We start from the raw sequence: 14,035 nt of genomic DNA on the forward strand, positions 1-14,035 counted from the left end.
AATCCTTGAAAGAGCCTGGGCTCATAACTATTGAATGACACAGAAGCATGTGATGATCATGTGACTGAGTGTCTATAATATTGTGTCTGGTCTTGCTCCTAACAAATGAGACATGGATACTTATAGATGAACATGCTATAACTGAGGCTATGGGAAAAACATATGAAAAACCTCTAGCAAACCTCCACCAGCCCAATAGACAAAGATAATGAAATTGGTACCATGGTCAAGAGAAGAAGGTGGTGAACCTATGGTTCTCCAGTTCCTTCTTTGGAGATCTGGTCATCTGACAAGTCACCTGACTCCTGCTCAACAGGAGAATACACCACATGAAAGTCATGAGACTGTTGATCAGCCAATAAGATTGATGGAAACAATGACTAAGACACTAACTGACCAATTAGAAGAGACATGTGCATTGCCAACACCAAAGTCTACATCAGAGCTGTCAGCTCCAGACATCTACATCCAACTCCTTCCAGATGGTCCAACAATGCCATCAACTGAAATAGAGATGCTGGATCAACTTTCATTGACAGCCAATCATTCTGTTATGGAAGCTACAGAGGCAGTGAGTGGTGTTGTAGTTGAGCCATTTGAAGATATAACATCTACTACACTTTCTGCCACTAGCTCTACAGAGACAGTGAGCATAAATGACAGACAATTAATAGCCAATCATTCTGCTGCAGAGGCAGTGAGCACTAATGATGGGATTTCAACAGTCAATCATTTTGCCACAGAAGTGGTGAATGACTCAGCTGGTGCAAGCTCAAGTGTGGAGCAACCTCCTAGGTGAAGTGCTAGAATAAAGCACCAAAACACAGATCAAATTGACAGATGAACAGCTTATACAGCAATTCTGCAGCAAACAGCACATTTGGATTTTTTTTATAGAGACTATTTAACAGCTTTTACAATTACAAATTCTAGACTCCACAGAGAGAATCTTCCAAAGTCTTCAAAGCATTATTTTTCAATGTTGCAACATCTGCATGCTGGTGACTTTAAGACTGCCATGGATGTGGAAATGAAGAAGCTATGAATGAAGAAATGCTTTGAAGAAGTAGAAAGCTCAGAAGAAATATGTCCAATTTCTTTAATGTGAATTTATATGTACAAATTTGATGTTAATGGTTTTTTGAAACATTATAAGACAAGACTCATTTTTCATGGAGATCTGGATACCAATAATAAACATGACATCTACACCACTACTCTTGCTGTGCAAATATTTCGCCTTTTAATGGCTATAACAGCTTATTTTGAAATAGAGACCTTCCAGATTGATGCTGTTAATGTGTTCATTAATGCTTCATTTGATAAACCTGTTTATTGCAGGCTGACAGAGGGTTACAGTAAGAAAAGAGATGTTTGAAAGATTCTACATGTCTTATATAATCATTCTGAATCTCCATGACTCTGATACAAAGACCTCACTTCAACACTCTAGAAACTAAAATTTCATCAGATTTGTGAAGAATCATGCCTATTCATTGGTAAGAATATTATTATCTTCTTTTACATGAATGACATAGTATTTTTATATCACAGAAAGAATGTTGGAACATTTGAGCAGTTATTGAAGAATCTACAGATGTGTTACAAGCTTCAAGAGATTGAAGAGCTAGAGTGGTTCCTAGATATTCATGTCTTACATGATAGAGATGCTCAGAAGCTTTGGCTGTGCCAGGATAGTTATATTGAGAAGATTGCTAATAAGTTCAATCTTATGGGGTTGAAGCCACCATGTACATCAATGGTAACTGTGGATATAGCTTTTTATACAGAGGTGCAAGATAAGCAATGAATACATGTCTACCAACAGAAGGTTGGTTCAGCTCTCTACACTGCTATTGTAACATGGTCTGATATTTTGTTTGCTACTGCAAAATTAAGTGAGGCTTTGGTTAATCCAGAATCAGAACACCATACAGCAATTGAGAGAGTTATCTCATATGCTTTTTCAATGAAGTATTATGCTCTTGAATTTCATGCCAAGAGGAAGTTGAATATTCAGAGTGATAATAACAATGCTGTAAACATTCATTTAATAATCATCAGTGATTCTTCTTTTGCAAATGATTTGGGCTCTAGACACTTCTCCCAGAACTCCATATTTAAGCTCTTTGAAGACTTGATTGATTGGAAATTCTTCAGACAAAAGACTGTTACAATGTCTTCAATGGAAGCTGAGCTTTTAGCACTATTCTATACAGCAAAAGAGACCATGTGGTGGAAATGCTTATTTAAGAATATTATGTTGAAATTAGAAAGAGATTTTGATATTTTATGTGATAATTTGCAAATGATACAGTTACTGATTTCAGCAGCTCCACAACTAATTACCAAGCTCCACCACATTGATATTCATCATCACTGATTATGGGAAGCAGTTACTAATAAGGAATTGAATATTACCTGAATTGAAAGCAATAATATGTCTGCAGATGGCTTAACAAAGGCCTTACCTAGACAGAAATTTGAAAAATTCATTAAGCAATTGAGGCTCATGGATATTGATTATTTGGTAGAGGGGGGTTCACCACCTACACTGCTGCCAAAGCTACAGAAGTGTGTTGAGCAGAAGTCAGATGACTTGTCAGATGATCAGATCTTCAAAGAAGAAATCAGAGAATCATAGATTCATTATCTTCTTCTCTCAACCATGATACCAATTTCATTATCTTTGTCTATCAGGCTGGTGGAGGTTTGCTAGGGGTTTTTCATATGTTTTTCCCATAGTCTCAGTTATAGCATGTTCATCTATAAGTATCCATGTCTTGTTCATTAGGAGCAAGACCAGATGCAATATTATAGACACTCAGTCACATGATCATCATGTGCTCCTGTGTTGTCTGATAGTGTTGCTGGTTAAGGCTTAGTAAGCCAGGAACATGAAAACTTTTCACTGTGAAAGACTGATGAAGAGCCACCAAAACTGAGTGAATTCTTAATCAGTTTGAGGATGCAAGTATTTTCCTCTTGGGTATATATTCTTTAACACAAATGCAATCAATTTCCAGCATTTCAGGGCTGTAGTGGAGATGATTGTGTTGTGGTGACCAGACAAAGTGCCTAAGTAGCCAAAACTGGCAACCCAGTCTTTGGTGTGAGATTTTCCACCCACCACAGTGAATTGCTGGGCAAAAATGGAGAGAATAACTACATGAAACAAGAGCTTTTCAATGAATATATTTTCATTAAATTTGACTTAGAATTGATGGTGTTCCATATCAAGTGCTGTTGATGTTTCCATAGATGTGTATCTTATGTTCATTGATTGCTTTGACTAGCTTGGAGAGTTCTCTGTCATTAATCAGTTCTTTTGACTTAGTTCAGTATTGATTGATGAAGTTTGCTTCTGCTTCTGAATTCACTAAGATCAGAACTGTTTCTTTCTTCATTGCTGATTGAATCCATATTGTGATCAGAAATGACATGAGACTTCATCACTTTTTGTGTAAATCTAGAATCATCATGGCATTAATGAACTCTTTTACTTATTTTTTGACATGATGCCCATCAGTTTCTGTTTTTTGAGAATCAAGCAATCTTCAGTTGCATGTTCTTTTCACTTATGAAAAGTACAATATGATACTGATTTGTTATCAAACTTGTACTTTCTGCTGCTTTTATTCACTGAGAAATTATCATACTCTGAGTTTTAATCTGTTTTATTGTTCCATGACTTACTCTTTTTCTTCTCTTTGTAGTAGATTTTCTTACTACCTTTCTGGTAAAAGAAGAATGAAGAAAATGTTTTGGGTTTTGATTGCTTGTATTTTTCTGAGATGTTTCTCTCTGCAGTGGCAAGTCTTTATATCAGTGTGTCATAGTCAAGTGCATTAAAGTTATCTGCATACTTGTCATATTCCACATATACTTCACTGAGCATTTTTAAATAGAGATGTGATTTTCTCTGATGTTCATTATATTTATGTTTCAGTCTGTGTTTCAGAGTCTCTAATTGCATGATAAAGTCATGTATTTTTTGATTTTTCATCTGCATCAGTGTCAGATATTTACATTCTGCATCTCTAAGAGTACATTTTGAATCCACAATTTGACATTTCAATCATGCTTTAAAGTCTTTTCATGAGTTTCTTTCCTCAGAGTTCTTAAAGTTATGTGATCACTTGGTCAATAACTTTGATTCAAAGTGTTAGACAGCTTTCAACATCTTGTGTTTATCATTGTTCTTGAAGTATTTCTCTTGATAAAGGTGGAAGACTTCAGAGACAGTGATAAACTCTTCTAGATTTTTGAGATTCTGAGCAATGAATTTTTTTTTCACTTTTTGAATTGAAGCATGCACAGAATCTATGTCTTTTGCATCATCATTGTCAAAAGAGTTCTCTTTTTGTGCTTTCAGCACTGTCACTCATGCATTCATTGCACTCTTGATGTTTTTCATGATTAATTTCAGAGAAATTGATTATGTTCTAAGTGTCAGATTGAAGAAAGACATTGAAAATGTTGTTTCTTGATTTCATTCTGCTCTTTTCTTCAGTGAAGAATTGTTGGAGATTTCATTGTTCTTAATGAAATTTTTCAATCTTTGAATCTCTTGTTTTTTCTTGATGATATTGAGCTTTGTCTCAAGCTTCATGATAATTTGATCTGCATCATAAAGAAGATTCTGAACTGTAATATTCTTCTTCTGTTTTAAAATGACAGCTTCTGATGTCTGTTCTCTTGAAGTTGCTCTCTCTGAGATGTTCATCTTCATTGACTTATTTAAAGCATTAATTGAGTGTTCAACTTGTGCTACTGATGCTTCTTAATTACTCATTGAAGAAGTTTCAGCTATAGCTTCTGATGCTATAGTCTGGCTCATCTATTTCTCTTGAGAGACAGTGATAGAGGCTTCAGTCTGTGAATTATTATCAGAATTTACATTCTGTTGTCTCTTTCTAATTTCACTTCTGGTTTCAGCCATAATATCTAACAGCATGGATTTGTGTTTGTTGTTGTGTAAAATGTGTCAAATTTGGGGGGGTAGAATAGAAAGAAATTTTCTAACTGAGTAGCTTAATGAATCATTTCATGTTGAGATGATGAGAACTGTAGAGTGACAGTCTATAAGATAGATGTTAAAGAACAATGTATCAAGCTTACAGTGTAAGAAAGATAACTAAGTTGCACTTATAGTATTTAAGTAGTATTGCTATATGTGCAGTAAGAGAAGAACTCATCACTGATCTTCTGTGAAAGAAGGCCAGTGTGGCTTTAAGTACTAGTGAGATTAGAACTATGCTAACTAATAAGATGCTAGCTCTTAGGACAGGTCTAGTCTACAGTGAGCATGACACACATCAAGTCAAAATGCATATATACCTTTATATATGAGTTGATACTAAAAATAGTATAAAATAAGTTTTTCTTTTAAGTTTAGAGAAATTGAGAATTTCTATTTCCAATTAAATAATTTCAATCTTTTTAAGTTAAGTTCCATTCTCATCTCAGTACTTGAAACTTAAGTTTCAGTTCTATTTCAGTTTGAACTATCAAGTTTCAGTCCCATCTCAATTTCTCATTAGTGCATTAGAAATGAAATTCCAGTTGGAAAATCTCTGTTTCTGTGATCAGTCTACTTTAGATACTGTTGTGGCAATATAAATTATCTTTCTCTCTCTCATGCTTAGAACTCTTCATAATCACTTCCCACTCAATCTTATCTCACTTACAAAGACTGATGAATCATTGTCACATTATTCACAACTTTAAATTCTCACACAAATTCAATTCAGTTGATCTCAATATCTTCCCAAAATTTGAAAGTTAGTCCCAATTTCAGTTCAAAATATAGATAAAAGTCCCATCTCTAGATTTCCCTAATTGTAAAACAACTTTAATTTTTTTTAGACTTTATTTTGAAAGTGTATTTGTACATCAAAATATGACAAAATTGAAAAATTGATACATTAAGTTAAAATATATATACATGATTTTGATACTAAAAATAGTATAAAATAAGATTTTATTTTAAGTTTAGAAAAATTGAAGATCTCTATTCTCTATTTAATAATCTTAATCTCTTGAAGTTGAGTTTTATTTTCATTTCAGTACTTAAAACTCAAGTCTCAGTCTCATCTTAGTTTGAATCATCAAGTCTCAGTTCCATTTCAATTTCTCATTAGTTTATTAAAAATGGAATTTCAGTTGAAAAATCTCTGTCTCTGCAGTCAGTCTAGTTAACAGTTCTTTAAAATTAGAATTTCTTCATCCATCACTATTATATTATATATTTAACTGCTGTTATCACTGACCCACATTATAAAGTTATAACTTGCCAAGCTCTGATAATCTGGTTATCATGGCAGCTTCCCTAACAAATCCATTCAGTATAACTCAGTTATCAGCCAGCTTGGCAGCATGAGTTAGAGTTTGTGTTATATGGGGCTCCTGTATGGTGATTGACAGATGTGTAGAAATTACTAGACTTAAATGATGATGATGTGTACAGTGTGCAGTTGATTATTCATACAGTAGATCTGCTTAGCTTCACTGCTGAATATACAACATACATCCAATCACTACTGATTCCAGACACCACATAGAGGTGCAGTTCTTTGCCTGAGTGCTGCACACAGAATCTGTACAGCTAGATAAATCAAAAAAAATTAAATAAGTTATGCCAATAACACCATACACCACCTGGACAAAGAAAATAAGAAGAGAGAAAACACCATATATCAACTCAAACTTTTATAAAAGCAGAAAGCAGAACACAGAAAGAAAAGAATACTAACTCATCACAGCTACAATTGTATGAGACTAGATACAATCTGAATCATAAAAGACTAGTTAAGTATGATGGAATTGTCAGCAACCACACCAGAAACTGGAAGCTGGAGCTGAAGATCAGCAGTTAGAGAAAGAGAAGAGAGAAAGAGAGCTGTGCCAGAAGACATAAAGAATTAGATCTCTGTTAAATTATATATTAAAAGTTCATCTGATAGTTCTTATATGAAACAGTGACTTGCATGATCACATCACTTACAATTATCACATGCTCTGTCAAAGTGCTCTGTTGTATGACAGCACTGAAAAAAGAATATGAGATCAGAAGATTTGACTGCACATGCATTGCAAACAATCTGCAACTTTCTTTCATGAAAGTTGATCAGAATTTCATTGATGTATAAGAGTTAATGAGATGTAATCTGATGAGAATTTAATCACTCACATATAAACTTAATATTACAGTCTACTGTCTGACAGTGTGAGCAGAGCACAACTCTGTGGGCTGTGGCAGAACTGATCAAAGTGTGACAAGAATGTAAGTATAATTCTTTATGAGCTGAGATTGTCAACTCTTGTGAATTACACACATAGCAATTCTAGTGCAGCAACAGCTGAATTGTATAAGATCAGAGTTCTACAACAATCAGTATGTATGCATTACATCATATGATACACACAGAGAGTACTTACATTGTAAATGACAGATGAGAATAGAGACAAGAGTTGTTGTTGTAATACTGCAATTCTGTTAGCTAACTGTATGTACATACTGCATCAATCCATGCATGAGTGTGTGTACAAAGTCTGGGCTCACTTGCTTGCTCAGAGACAGATCATGCATGAGTGTGTGTATGAAGTCTGAACTTGCTTGCTTGCTCAGAGACAAATCATGCATGAGCACATGTATGAAGTCTGAGACTCTGAACTCACTTGCTTGCTCAGAGACAGATCATGTGTGAGTGCATGTATGAAGTTTGGACTCACTTACTTACTCAGAGACAGACCATGTGTGAGTGTGCATATGAAATCTGAGCAGACCACATCTTGGGCTTGTCTGTATATCCATCTTGCAAGTGTGCAGATGAGAGTATCAGTGAAAGAAGAAAAGAGAAAGCTTACTTATTGTAATTCTGACTGTGCATATCAGCTTTGCAATTCAACAAGCAGATAGCAGAAAGACTCATCAGTTGATAACTGATTAAATAAATCAAGAAAATACATACAAAGCAATTAGTAGTCTTCTTGAGCTTGTACAAGAGTTGAAGCAGCAGAGAGAGAGAGTTACTTACTGACATATGATGCTTAGAAGAAGAGAAGAGAAGAGAGAGCTTCACAATGTATGAGTAGATAATATAATTGAATGCTCACATTGAATCTAACTCAATTAGAAAGAGACAGATATATATAACATCTACATAATCTACTTTTAAAAGCTCATATAAGTTATTTAATTACTTTGTCTTCTGAAAAGCATACAAAGCAGTTTATTAGCTAGTCATTATAATATATATATATATATATATATATAATTGAACACCAAACACCCAAAGCTCTCTTTACAAGTGATGTATCTTTTTGAGAAAGATAGTAAAATCATGAAGAGTAAGTTTCTGTCTTATCTGAATGAGCTTTATCCACTTCACAATCACTGCTGTATTACAGCTCTGCTTCTGACAGCATACAATCTCATTAATGATTGTTTTTCTTCAACTGAACATCATTGCATTATATTTACATCAGCTTGAGCTCTTCTTCTTTAAGCTTCATATGAATGATTCTCTTCTTAAGTCTATTATTCATTCACATCATAAATCTGACACTGTTTCTATATTCTGTGAGAGTTTTTATTTCTGTGAGAATTGGATGATTGCAGATAACATGGCAATGACTTACAGTCTTCATAAATGAGGTTAGATTGGGTGAGAGATGATTATGAAGAAATCTAAGCATGAGAGAGAGAGAGATAACTTATATTGCTACAACAGTATTTAGAGTCTCTAGATATGTTGCCACTGATCTTCATAAAGAAGCATCTGTGACAGATTTTATGTGTTTAGTTTTGCTAGTGAAATCATGTGATCAGTCATGAGATTTACAAATTTCAGATGCCATGAAGCATAATCATCTAAGCATCAAGAAGATTTTATGAATCTCTTTTAGATAATGAGATGAATGTAAAAAGATCACAGTGTGAAGTCTTACAGATTTCTCTCTCTTTACAAGTCTTGATCTTCAAGATGTTGATGTGATCAAGATCACAGTGAGAGTGACAGCTTCACTGTAATTGTAACAATTTTGTACAAAATCTCTTTTTGGTGTGATGAATGTAAGAAGGCTGCAACACAGAGTCTTAATTCAATTTCAGTTTCTAGATGTAGATGTGACAGTAAGATCACAGCAAGAGTGACAGCTTTTCTGTGATCATAATGTAGTTGCTGTAGTGACTGTTATTTCTGATGATTCATCTAGTGATATTCAGCAATCTCTTGAATATAAATATCTCTTTCTTGATCTTCTTTCTCTCTCTTGTTCTTTTTCTTTTTCAACAACATTCTTCTTTATTTTGATAAGAGTTTCAGACAAGCATTCTCTTCTTGATGATTACAAATCTTGAGAGACTTTGTAAAGAGCTTTTCTCAGTGCTAACACATTATGCAGAGAGATAATTTTGCTGTGTCTCTCTTCTGTTCAAAATTAAGATGTCAAAACATGAGCAACAATGACTCAGTAAGTTTAAAAATAAAACTTCAATCAGTCACTGTTCAAAACTCTTTTCAGAAGTAATGAGAGAGATGTCTTCAGAATCTTCTGCTTTATCTGAAGCAGAGTTCTCAATCACTGTCATTTCTCAAAAAAATTAAAGTGAAGAGGCATCATTGCTGTTAATCTTCATTTATGCAATAGAGAGTTATGTCTCTGAAGACTTTGAGATCTCTTTTCAGACATCACAGCTCAGTTAGTCTGATTTTAATTATGATGATGTAAGTGATATTCTTTCATTTCTTCTTCTTTTAATGCTTCATAATTGCTTTTACAAAGTCTAAAATATTCTTTACAAAATGTTTTCTCACTTCATAATTCTCTTTTCTGTGTGCATGGCTGATGGCATATTCAGAATGCTAATATTTAAGCTTAGTGAGAACACTTAATGATGTCTACTGTGTCTAGTAACAATTCTTTTTCAACTACTAGTTTCATTGTCTCAGTTGATCAGATCTTGAGAGAGAATGATTACTCATCTTTCAGATCTGAAATTCTTGTTGATAATGCATCATCTCATTTTTCTTAATCTGATTCATTTCTATTACATTCTCATTCTCAATCTGTGCTCTTTTCTATGCTGCATTCATTCTCAAGCATTGATTCTGTCTTCAATGCACTCAAGATATGTTAAGTTGCTTTGTAATATGATTTATAAGACAGTTTCTGCTTCATAAATTCATTTATAAAATGATATTGAGAGTTTCAGCTAATGCTTTTCTTTCTCTAAAAGTCAGTCTCATCAACTTCTTCTCTGTCTGCTGTATCTGCTTCTGCTTCTTCTTCTGCTCTCCAGTCTCTGTTTCAGCTGTTAACTTATCAGTCAGAACATCAGTTACTATGAGCAATCTTCTGCTCTTAATTTCAGATCAGAATTCATCTGATTGTGAGAGATGACTTCTTGCTTTTTCTTTTCTTCAGTCTGCAACTCTTACTGATTCAACAGACTCTGTTTGACTGAGAGATAGAGCTCAGCTCTGGAAAGAAATTCTGATCACTATGACAGACAATTATCTTCAGCAGTTATGTACAGCATGCTGAGATAACTTAAATTCTTCATTGAGACAGTGTGTTGTAAGTTCTCTTGATAGAAACAGATGCAATAATTGTATCTATCAGACACACAAAACTTATTCTTTCAATTTTTAGAATTGTTCTCTTGTTTTCTTTCTTTTATTACTGTGAACTTTAATCACTAATAGTCTAGTTTTCTCTTTTTCTTATGAGCTTTGACCATTAATAGTCTAGTTCTTTCTTTTATCTTAGAGTAAATTCACTACTTCTGCTTCATGAACCACTTCTTGACAGTTGTAAATGCTTTTACAGACTGAGTTTTCTTCTAAATCAATTCACTATTCAGATCACTGCTCTTCTGCTTCATGAATCATTTTCTAACTGCTTTGTAAATGACTTTATGAATTCAACAAGACCTCTCTAAGTGCACATTCTCAGAATATGACATAGACTGAACTTGTCTGAATGTTTTCTATGAAACTCAAACAGCTTCTTATCTAGATGTCTCACATTCTTTAAAGACTCTCAAGTTCTTTTCTCATATCTCTGCCATCACACAAAATATTCAATCACTCAGCCATTCTTACAGAAGTCAACAATCTTCTGTATCTGATACTCTTGCTTCACAGAGAATGTCTCATGAATTGAATGATGTGATTGACTATTCATCTCCTCTCATTTCTTGTGTTTGATTAGAAGAGACACATGAAACACATTATGTACTTTCAGTTCTGATGATAGTTTCAATCAATAGATTTGAGGTCTCAATTTTTCCACAATTCAGCATGATTTATGTCAGAGAACATCTAACTTCTTGCTAGAATATGCTGTTCTAATGTTATGAAGATCTAACAACATCTGATCATCTTCATAAAATGATATCACAGTATGTTTCTTGTCATAATAGCTTTTCTGATAAACTTACATCTTTGTAAGACTCTTCTGAGCTGTCTTATGCAGCTCTTTCAACTGATCTGTCAGTTTACAAGATTTAGTTGTGACTGACACTGATATTTCTGCTCTCAGAAAATTCATCCACAGATGACTTACTGTTAAAAGCTCAAAGAGACTCTTCTCTGTTGAGAATTGTTTAGAGTTGTTGTAAGCAAACTCTGCATGAAACAATTTTTTAATTCAGTCATCTTGTTCATAATTGATGAAACTTTATAAGTACTGTTCAAGACTGTTCAGTCTTTCAGTCTGATCATCTGTTTGAGAATGAAATGCTGTGCTCATTTTTCTAAAAACTTTAAGAAGATATAACAGATCTTCCCAGAACTCATTTGTAAATATTGATTCACAGTCAGAGACTATGCTTGAGAAAAGTTCATGCAATCTGACTAGCTCACACATAATCAATTCAGCAAGTTGTTCAGATGTCAGCTCTTTTCTGACTGGAACAAAGTGAGACATCTTTGTAAACTGATTCATAATGATCAGAATACAGTTGAATTTCACTTTCTCAAAATTTTGACTTGATGAGAGATCTGTAATCACATCCATTGTGATGTGTTTTCAAGACTTTTCAGAAATTGGCAAAGAAGACATCTCTTCTTGTGATTTCATTCAGATTCATCTAAATTTTAAGTAAACATCACAGACATTAACACATTCTTTCATAAGCTTCTTCATTCTTGATTAATAGAATTTGTGTGCTAGCAGTTCATAAGTTCTTTCACTTGCAAAGTGATTCATCAGAGATAAATCATGATGTCTTTTAATTAATTCAATTCACAGAGCTTTACTTATGAGTATATAGAGACACTCTTTCATAAAGAGACAGTCTTTCTTCTCTGTTCAGTTTGTGAACTTAATTGAATCTAACTAAAGACTCATTCTAATCTCTATTGCATGATTGTCATCAGTAAGCATCTCAGATAACATTGTCATTAGATTCAGAGATGCAGTCTTTTATGAGTCTGTTTCATTCAGAGCATTACTGAGAATGAGCTGCTTAACATCTCATAACTCATTCTCAAATTTTTGAATACTGTAAGTATCACTCAGAAGCAGCTTTGTATAAATCTGCTCTGATTTATAACATGTCTTTCTGTTCACAGAGTGTGCATTTTTGTTAGACAAGACATGTTCTGAGTCTTTCTTCTCAGCTCACTGATCAGAATAGATCAGCATGAAACAGAGCTGCTCAGCTGCTTCATGCTCTTAAGTATTCTCATATTTCAATGCTTCAGTATAGTCTGATCTTTGCAAAGAACCATCTGCTGAATTCTTTTATTCTTTCACATAATCAATCTTAAATCAGAAAGCTGACAACTTCTGAATTCATAACACTTATTATTTTGACAGCTCTTGTGTGATTTCAAAATGTCTGAGACTGTCATGATCAGTCAGAACAGAAATGAATTAAATTAATCTCTTTAGTCAGCATCTTCATTGACAGAATGACTCAACTATAATCAGCAATTCTTGATCATAAATGTTATAGTTGTATTCAGCTGAAATCATCTTTCTTGAATAGAATTCCACTGATTTCCACATACCATCATTCTGTAGCTGAGAGAGAATTTCACACACAGTAAATTCAGATGCATCTGTTTTCAGCTTGATTTTCTTCTTTGAATTAAAGTGATATATCATCACTTGCTTTGTAAATGTCTTCTTTAAGTCATAGAAGAATTTATAAGTCTCTTCTGTAAGAAAGCTGAGTGAACTGCTCACTTCTTCACTTCTTCTTCTTTTTTTTCTGAATTGCTTCTTCCCTGACTTCCTGCCCTTTAACATGCTAGTTAAACCAAGCATGAGCTTGGAGAACTTCAGAATGAACCATTAGTAAAAGTTAGCAAATCTCAGAAAGACTTAAATATTTCAGCAATTCTTAAACTCTGATCAAGAAATGATCATATTCATTCAGACTTTTTTCATTGAGACATTTTCTGACAATATCACATATCTCAGAAAGTCTATCTTCATAACACTGAATCAGTACTTAAATCTCTTACAATAGAGTTCAGTTTCTTTCAGTGTCTTGAGCATTTTATGAACATGTTCAGTGTGTTCTTTCACATTCTCAGAATACATCACAACATCATTCAGATACATCATCACAAAGACATCTAAGTACTCTTTCAGTGTCTTGTTAATGTATGACTGAAACATCACTGATGCATTCATAAGTTTAAATGAAATTATCTGATATTCAAACATTCTCAGTGAAGTTTGAAAGACTGTTTTCCATTCATCTCTCTTTTTTATTCATAGATGATGATATGCATTCTTCACATTCAGCTAGATATAGATCTTAGCTTTTTCAATCTGATTCAGAATGTCTTCAATCAGTGAGAGTGAATATTGATTCTTTACTGTCTTTGAATTTAAGTTCTGATAATTCACACACATTCATAACTCCCCATTCTTCTTCTTTGCAAACAGAATGAATGATTCAGCTGATGATCTGAAGAGTCTGATGAATTCACTTAACAAGATGAAGTTGACATACTCTTGTAGAGTCTCTGTCTCTGTTTCTGAAAGTCAATAAATGAGGCTAAACTTT

This window comes from Ophidiomyces ophidiicola (genome assembly GCF_022830035.1).
Source record: "Ophidiomyces ophidiicola strain CBS 122913 chromosome Unknown scaffold_14, whole genome shotgun sequence".
NCBI classification, from domain to species: domain Eukaryota; kingdom Fungi; phylum Ascomycota; class Eurotiomycetes; order Onygenales; family Onygenaceae; genus Ophidiomyces; species Ophidiomyces ophidiicola.